The sequence below is a fragment of the Silene latifolia genome, chromosome 2 (assembly GCF_048544455.1).
Source record: "Silene latifolia isolate original U9 population chromosome 2, ASM4854445v1, whole genome shotgun sequence".
Classification (NCBI taxonomy): Eukaryota; Viridiplantae; Streptophyta; class Magnoliopsida; order Caryophyllales; family Caryophyllaceae; genus Silene; species Silene latifolia.
Genome location: NC_133527.1, coordinates 81,524,016 through 81,531,457, shown reverse-complemented (window position 1 = coordinate 81,531,457; position 7,442 = coordinate 81,524,016). Strand labels below are relative to the sequence as shown.

At 36.6% G+C, this 7,442-nt stretch overlaps 1 non-coding gene across 1 annotated transcript; it reads right to left on the bottom strand.

Annotated features, from left to right (window-relative positions):
* Positions 1-6,984: 6,984 nt before the first annotated feature.
* LOC141644477 (small nucleolar RNA R71) lies at positions 6,985-7,091 on the bottom strand. The gene has a single exon (XR_012544092.1). It is a non-coding gene; the product is annotated as a small nucleolar RNA R71 (small nucleolar RNA).
* Between the last annotated feature and the right edge of the window lie 351 nt (positions 7,092-7,442).

The window sequence follows — 7,442 nt, the reverse complement described above, 5'->3', positions numbered from 1 at the left end:
CTCGAGTTCGCAACTCGAAATCTCTCTGAAAATAATCGACTAACCTCTTAGTCTATAAATCAAGGGACTAAACAAATTGTATCTCATACAATTAATTAGTTATCAATTGGGGTTCGTTCCTTTAGGTGTGACCGAAAGGGGTCAGTTGATCACCGCCGTCTCACGACAATAACGTCAAACTCTAGTCAGCCAACCGTTATCGATTTACATTAATCAACTGACGAAGATCAAATAATTAAATATCTGATGATATTCCATTATTGAGATTTATTATGTTTACGCACTATTGTGGAGGACACTAACTCCAACAATCTCCCACTTGTCCGACACAAGGTGTGCGCTACCAATTCTCTTGTCCGTTTTAATCTCCCACTCAATGCATGGTGTCTTTCAGGTCGCACTTGCACATGAACACATCGCGAGTGGTTTTCTCGATCGGGAGTGTGACTACCTGACCGGAAAAATCCCTCACAGATTACTTCCGAGCGTGGCCACGCATTTGTAGTCATTAACTCCTAGAGTGGCCTTGAGATATAGTTACCCAACGTGGGTGGACAATTCCTGTATGCCCTATCTATCCTATTGCACAATACAGCTCACCATGACCTAGTAAATGCCCTTTTGGCCTCCTTTCACGGTACGACCTAACACAAAAACCAAAGTCACTCGAAAACTGCACCTGCTCAGATAATAGTCTCCAGTCAAAACAATCGACTCATTAGAACAACTTAGAGATCCCCGCCACGACCATGCGTCTATAATTGAACTTAGGGACTCTCTAAATGGTCATTGTCCGGCAAAGTGTCACACACTCTGCCTATATAATCGACCAATCATCACATATGACCTTATGGTGTTGAACAACCATTAATCGACTTACAATCTAGTCACTCCGAGACGTCACCTCATTAAGTGACTAGGGACAAAATACAACGTTCATCTTATTCACTTGAATATTGTTTAACATTGTCTCCACAACTTATTCAGATAAACAAGGTATTCAATGTTTTCAGTCAAACTGAAAAATTGAGTTCCTAAAGAAACTCTAACAATGAATGCGATCATCACTTATGTAAATATCAATACTCTATCCAACATTTACATAACGATCTTCAGCAATTAAGGTATACTGCTCAATCACATTGAGATGACATAACCATCATGTCAACCTTATGCCAACGGCTTTGGTTAGAGGATTAACAACAGTTGCATCACTCTAATTTCCATTGCAATTTTCCTTTGTTCTATGCAATCTTTTCATCACATAGAGCCTTTCTAAGTACATGTCTAAACAAGTTTTTAGACTCTGGTTCTAAAGCCAGTCAAACACTCCCACTGTTTTCACAGTCTCTCGGGGAACGATATTCGGCTAACAGAACTACTCTAGTTCCATTAAAATCCGGATATCAATTATCTCTTTTACAACATCGGATGCTGTAATGTACTTAGCTTTCCGTTCGTGATTTGTATGTATAACACTTATACATACACATCCTTCATATGACATCTTATATGTATGACTTCTCATACATATTTGCTTTATACATATATAACTTCTTATACATATATGTATAACTTCTTATACATATTATTCTTTATGCACATAACACTCTTACATGCTAACCATTCCTTAACGAGGCCCATAACATCTTATAAGCATAGGAATGTCTCCGTGTAATCCTTGTACACGAAATTCATAAATTCCTCCAAACTACAAGAGTAAATCCTTAGTGCTACTCAAGTACTCAAGGATGCTCTTGATAATCATCTAGTGACACTCACTAGAAAATGATTGGTAATGACTTCTCATATTCTCAATATGATAAGTCCCGACGAGAGAAGCTTTTAGCATATTTAATAGATCTTGCAGCGGAAGCACAAGAGATCATATTAATTGTTCAACAACTTGAACGAGTCAAGAATCTTATCACATAAGTCTCTTGACTATAATGCTAATATCCATAGAGATCTATCTCATTACATCCGGATATTTAATATGCGCCATGCTAATCTCAAGTATTCACCCGAGAATATTTCTAGTCACTAATATGTCAAACACATATTTAGACTAAGAAACTTACTTTAGCTCCCACTAAACTCCATGTATCATCATGTTATCTCGACACTCGAGTAATACCGTTTTGATAGACTACATGATTGAACCCAAAGTTCCAACTCTTTGACGTATATAGATCACAAAAGGGATCTTTCAAGCATGCTAGGTTTCTTAGCATTCACAACATCAACAAAACTTTCCCAAGGAGAAAGTTTCATTATTCATTTGCCGAATCTCATCCTCATGAGAAGCTATATTGCTAAGAACATACGAATTGATAAAGGCATTTGGGTTGTCATAAACTCTCTATAACAAGCCCAAATTTTAAACATCTTATGTAACCTTTACGACAAGATCAATTAAGGTAACCAACCAAAGTATTCACCCTAAATCAAGTCTCGAAAACATCTCGTGTTTCCTTCCTTATAGCATCATGTGCAAGGAGATCAATTCGAATTGTATGGTGACACGCTATCACATAGAGTTCATACTATAGAAAAGCCTTTAATGAGAGTTTATGATTCGTCACTTTTGAAAAGTAACGCAATATTACCTCAAAATTATCTCCTTATAACCACTGAGCCACAATAAAGAACGTCTACTTGCATTGTACTCACCACTGAGCTTCAATAAATAACGTCTTTTTGCATTGTACTCAGTTTGTGGGTCTTGGACTTCCGCAAGTTCAAAATTTCTCCCACTCTGTCTTCCAGAAAATGAAAATCTTTCTGGAAAGACAGTATTATGAGCCACAAACTCTTTGTTCTCATTTTGGAGGAGTAAAAACCAAGTGGTTCAATTTTGGATAACCCTCATAAATACACAAATTGGTTCTGAACATAAACATTTATGATCCTAAATGTATAAAAAGATAAGTTAGGGACTCTCCATATCCATATCTCATATGGAGTCATTTAGGCTATACCTCAAACTATATCTCATAAAGTTCGGTTTATATACTTGACTACACCATACTCTATGGTGTCCCAAGGAGAAGGTATTATGTGAACTGGTTCACAACCTTCTTAGTGATTATCAAGATCATTACTTGATATTACCCATTTGATCTTCAAAGTCATTAATTTGAAACTTCCGATCAACATCTTGATCTTGACGTGCTTTTGGTTTACTACTTCATTTTGAAAATTTCACGTTTCAAAAATCACTTTTATGTCTTATTAAATAGATATGAGGTTTTCATATCTACTTAAAAATACGGTAAAACTAACCAAGTATGTATATAACCAACTTATCGGCCTTACACATCCGTATGTATATGGTGAAGAGTCTATCACACCCGAAATACTCGAGAGGGGGGGGGGGTGAATTGAGTATTTAAAAATTATGCCTACTTTTTATTTTATATCAAAGGTAATTAATTACTTAAAGTTTATTGATTAAACTTTAATTAATTAACTAATTGATTATGAACGAATGAAAATGTGAAACGAAAGATGCAAGGACACACGATATTTGAAGTGGTTCAGCTTCACACGTCGAAGCCTACGTCCACTATTCTCGATTAATAACTTTAGTACCTTACTCCGGATTACAAAATTATCAACCCAACTCGTATAGTTAACTCTAACTATAACTCGATTTGAATATCACTAGATATTCGATTTGACTATCTTAAGTTACTAAGAAAGCACTTGATTGTTCTTCTAAGTGTTCACACAATTGAACGAGTAAGAAACAATATGAAGTACTATTATCTTATGACGTAACCTTTAAGAAAGATAAGCAATTTGAAGAGCACGACTTTTCGTAAATATTTTCTAAAACAAAACAATAAAACAATTAAGAATTAAACTCGAATATGTTTTGCAAAGTTTGTTGTATTTCGAAAAGCTTAGATAAATGAAGAATGATCAATTGTATTTATAGTAGAAGTGGGTACTAGGGTTTGCACGAAACCCTAGAATGCCGTGAGATAGGCGGCAAGGGTATAAGAGATAAATTTTTATCTCTTCCCTAAATTTAATCCAAGATATTATAGTTTAAGTAAATAAGATAAAAGTAAATCTTATTTAACAAGTAAAACTATATCTTTAAGATGTTAGGATAAGTAAACAAATCAAATCATATATTATAAAGATAGGGAAATATCTTATATAAATATAAGCTAGATTTGATTAGATAGATTACTTAAACACAACCACCTCACACGCCCCAACGGTTTGCAGCTCACGGCTGAAACCCTAGGCCCGTGTCCAATCTTGGATAAAACCTATCTCCTTGGATTAGGGTTAGATTAGATAGACTAGCAAACCCTAGGTAGCATGACGACCCATAAGTCGTTTTACTAACCAATAGGAATATGCAAGTCAACAATTATAATAACCCATAATTCAACTCTACTATACACAAAAGATTTCGAAATATATTTAAAAGAATTTTATCCTTTGAAAAATGATTTTAAAACTATTAAAATCGTGCCTTTAAAATGCTACCTAAAGTTATTGATGTGACCATAATTGGCGCATATTTAGCCCCCGAATTACCATTGTTTTCATGCTTTTTAGTGCCTATTTGGGTCATTTCTTATCTTTAGTTCTTTGTTTTGCATATTCTTTGAGATTTTGATCCCTTGGTAGGAAAGGAGTAAGAATCTTGCATTTTCATGGCAAAACAAGGCTAAATTGATCATATTCAATGACCAAGCATCAAGGAGAGACAAGACTAGAAGGCCTTTGTACATAGCATAGTAGAAGAGCATTGTTGAGAAAAGGATCCTTGAGTCCCCAAGGAAATCCTCAAGGAATTCATGAAGAAAAGGGAAGAAAAAGAAGAAGGAAAGTTGCTGAACTACAATCCGAACGGATTGTAGAGAATCCGTCCGTCCGTCCCAATCCGAGCGTCCCGCAAAGGAATCCGCTCGGATTCCCCCTCGCCAATCCGAGCGTCTTCCCCAAGAATCCGCTCGGATTCCTCGGCCCAGATCCGGCCGTCCCGACTCCCATCCGCACGGATCGCAAAGACAAAGACGTTTTCATTCCTCAAGCATCGATAAGAGAAGCCCTTCTCTCGGATAATCCCGGAGGCTCCTTGCTCAACTTAAAAAGTGTAATTACTAGTTTAGCCCTTAGTTAACCCTAATGCATCCTCCCTAATTTTCACTATAAATACCCCATTAGTCTAATTAGAGGAGCATGTTCTTCTTATCAATAATTAGTGTAGTTAATATCAATCAAATCTCTCTTCAATATTGTAATCAAATATTAATCAAGTTTTAATCCAAGTTTTAGTTCTTTAATCTCTCTCTTGTTCTTACTTTATTTTGGGTAATTGAAGATTATTTGGGTTATTATTGGGAGATTGACAACCTCTCAATCTAGGATTCAAGTACTTCTATTATTCTTGCTTTATTATTGGAATCATTAGTAGGTATAATCTCTTAATCCCTTTTTAATTATTGCTAATTACTTTCATTTATTCATCATGTTTCATTATGTTAGTATGATTGACAACCTCTCTAGCATGATCAATATGATAATGAGTGAGTAGTCTCTTAGCTAGGGTTTAATGGGTGATTAGGGGAAACCAACATGGGGAATGATTCATGCTTAAATTAATATGCTTTCATATCTTATTTGCTTGCTTGTTTTGATCTTAATACATGCACATGTTATATTTGATGAAATGCTAAGCCTATGAATCCTTGCATTTACTATCATCTTCTATCCTTTCAACTTGACTTGTAAGACATAACCCAACTCGAGTCTTGTTAGACCATGCATGTGTTAAGTAGGGAAGATTAAGTCGACTTGTAGGTGTTGTACAATCCAAGAGATTCGGCCAGGGACCCAAACTTTCCTAGGATTGTAAGATATAACCCAACTCAATCCATCACAACAATAATTGCTTGCTTATAATTTGAGAACATGTTTGTATGATCATATCCCATGATTCCCCTATGAACCCATGACACCCTAGTGCTTTTAATCAATTGTTTACACCCCTTATTTTATTTACCTTGTTAGTTTATTTTCATTGCTATCTTAGTTTAGTAACCTTCTACATCAACCCAATTTGTGACACCCCTAGACACCACTAGTTACAATAGAATCTTCATTTCAATACCCGTCCCTTGGGATCCGACCTTTACTTGTCTCTTTACTAATTGTAGAGTTGTTTGTGAAGTATAAATTGTGTTTTGTATCGACCATTGACCAACGACCACATATGCTTAATTGTGAACACGAAATGGCTCCGATCAAAAATGGCGCCGTTCTTGGGGACGGTGTTTAATTGATTTAAGATTTCTTTTATTGTTTTTAGTTGTATCTTTTTCACCTTGGGGAAGTAAAACTCCTCAAGGTTTGTTCTAATTGTTTTCGAGTTGTTTGATATTTTGCATGTCTAGAAGGTTACAAAGAGATTTGTTACCTTTTGACCGTGAAATCGAGAGAACCTTGACGAATAATAGGAGACTTGTTAGGAGGAATTTGGGAGGTGTTGGTGAAGTTGTTCAACCCACTAGTGAGTTTGTCAATCCTTTCGCAATAGAAGGAGAAGAGAACCCATTAAACAATACCACACAAAATCCACCTACAATGCCTAAATTCTCGTCACACTCTATACCCACCGAGGAGGATCTACCGAATGGTACTCCTACCCCACAACATCTTACCGGAAACTTTATTGCCAAGTCCGCCTTCATTCAACTAGTTGAGAGGAGCCAATTCGGGGGAATGCCTAGTGAGGACCCTCATTCTCATATGGAAAGCTTTTGCGATTATTGTGAAGCTATCTCTCAAACGGGCGTGACTCAAGACCAAATAAGATGGGTCTTATTTCCTTTTTCGTTAATCGGCACCGCAAAGCAATGGTTGAAGGGCCTTGATAAGGCCACCCTTGGAATAGATTCTTGGAAGAAGCTAGCTCTAGCTTTCTACAAAAAATTCTACCCACCGAAAAAGACCAATATGCTAAGAGCTCAAATTACGGGTTTTAAGCAAAGGGATGAAGAGTCTTTGTATGAAGCTTGGGAGCGGTTCAAAGGTATTTGTCGCTCATGTCCTCACCATGGACTTAGCGAATGGTTTTTGGTGCAACAATTTTGGAATGGTTTATATGAAGATTCAAGGAACATTCTCAATATGGGATCAAATGGAATGTTCACCGAAGTTGATGACAATCAAACATGGAACAAGATTGAGGAAATGGCGGTCCATAATTCGCAATATAGTAGGCCTCGCAAGGCTACTAGAGGAGGAAAGTATGAAGTGGACACCGTTACTCAATTGGGTGCTCAACTTAGTGCTCACATTGACACAATCAACTTGAAGTTTGAACAAGCTATGGCTAGACTTGAGGAAAACTCAAAATCATCAAAGCATCATGTTAATGCCTTGACGGCATCCTCATCAATCCCAAGCGGGAT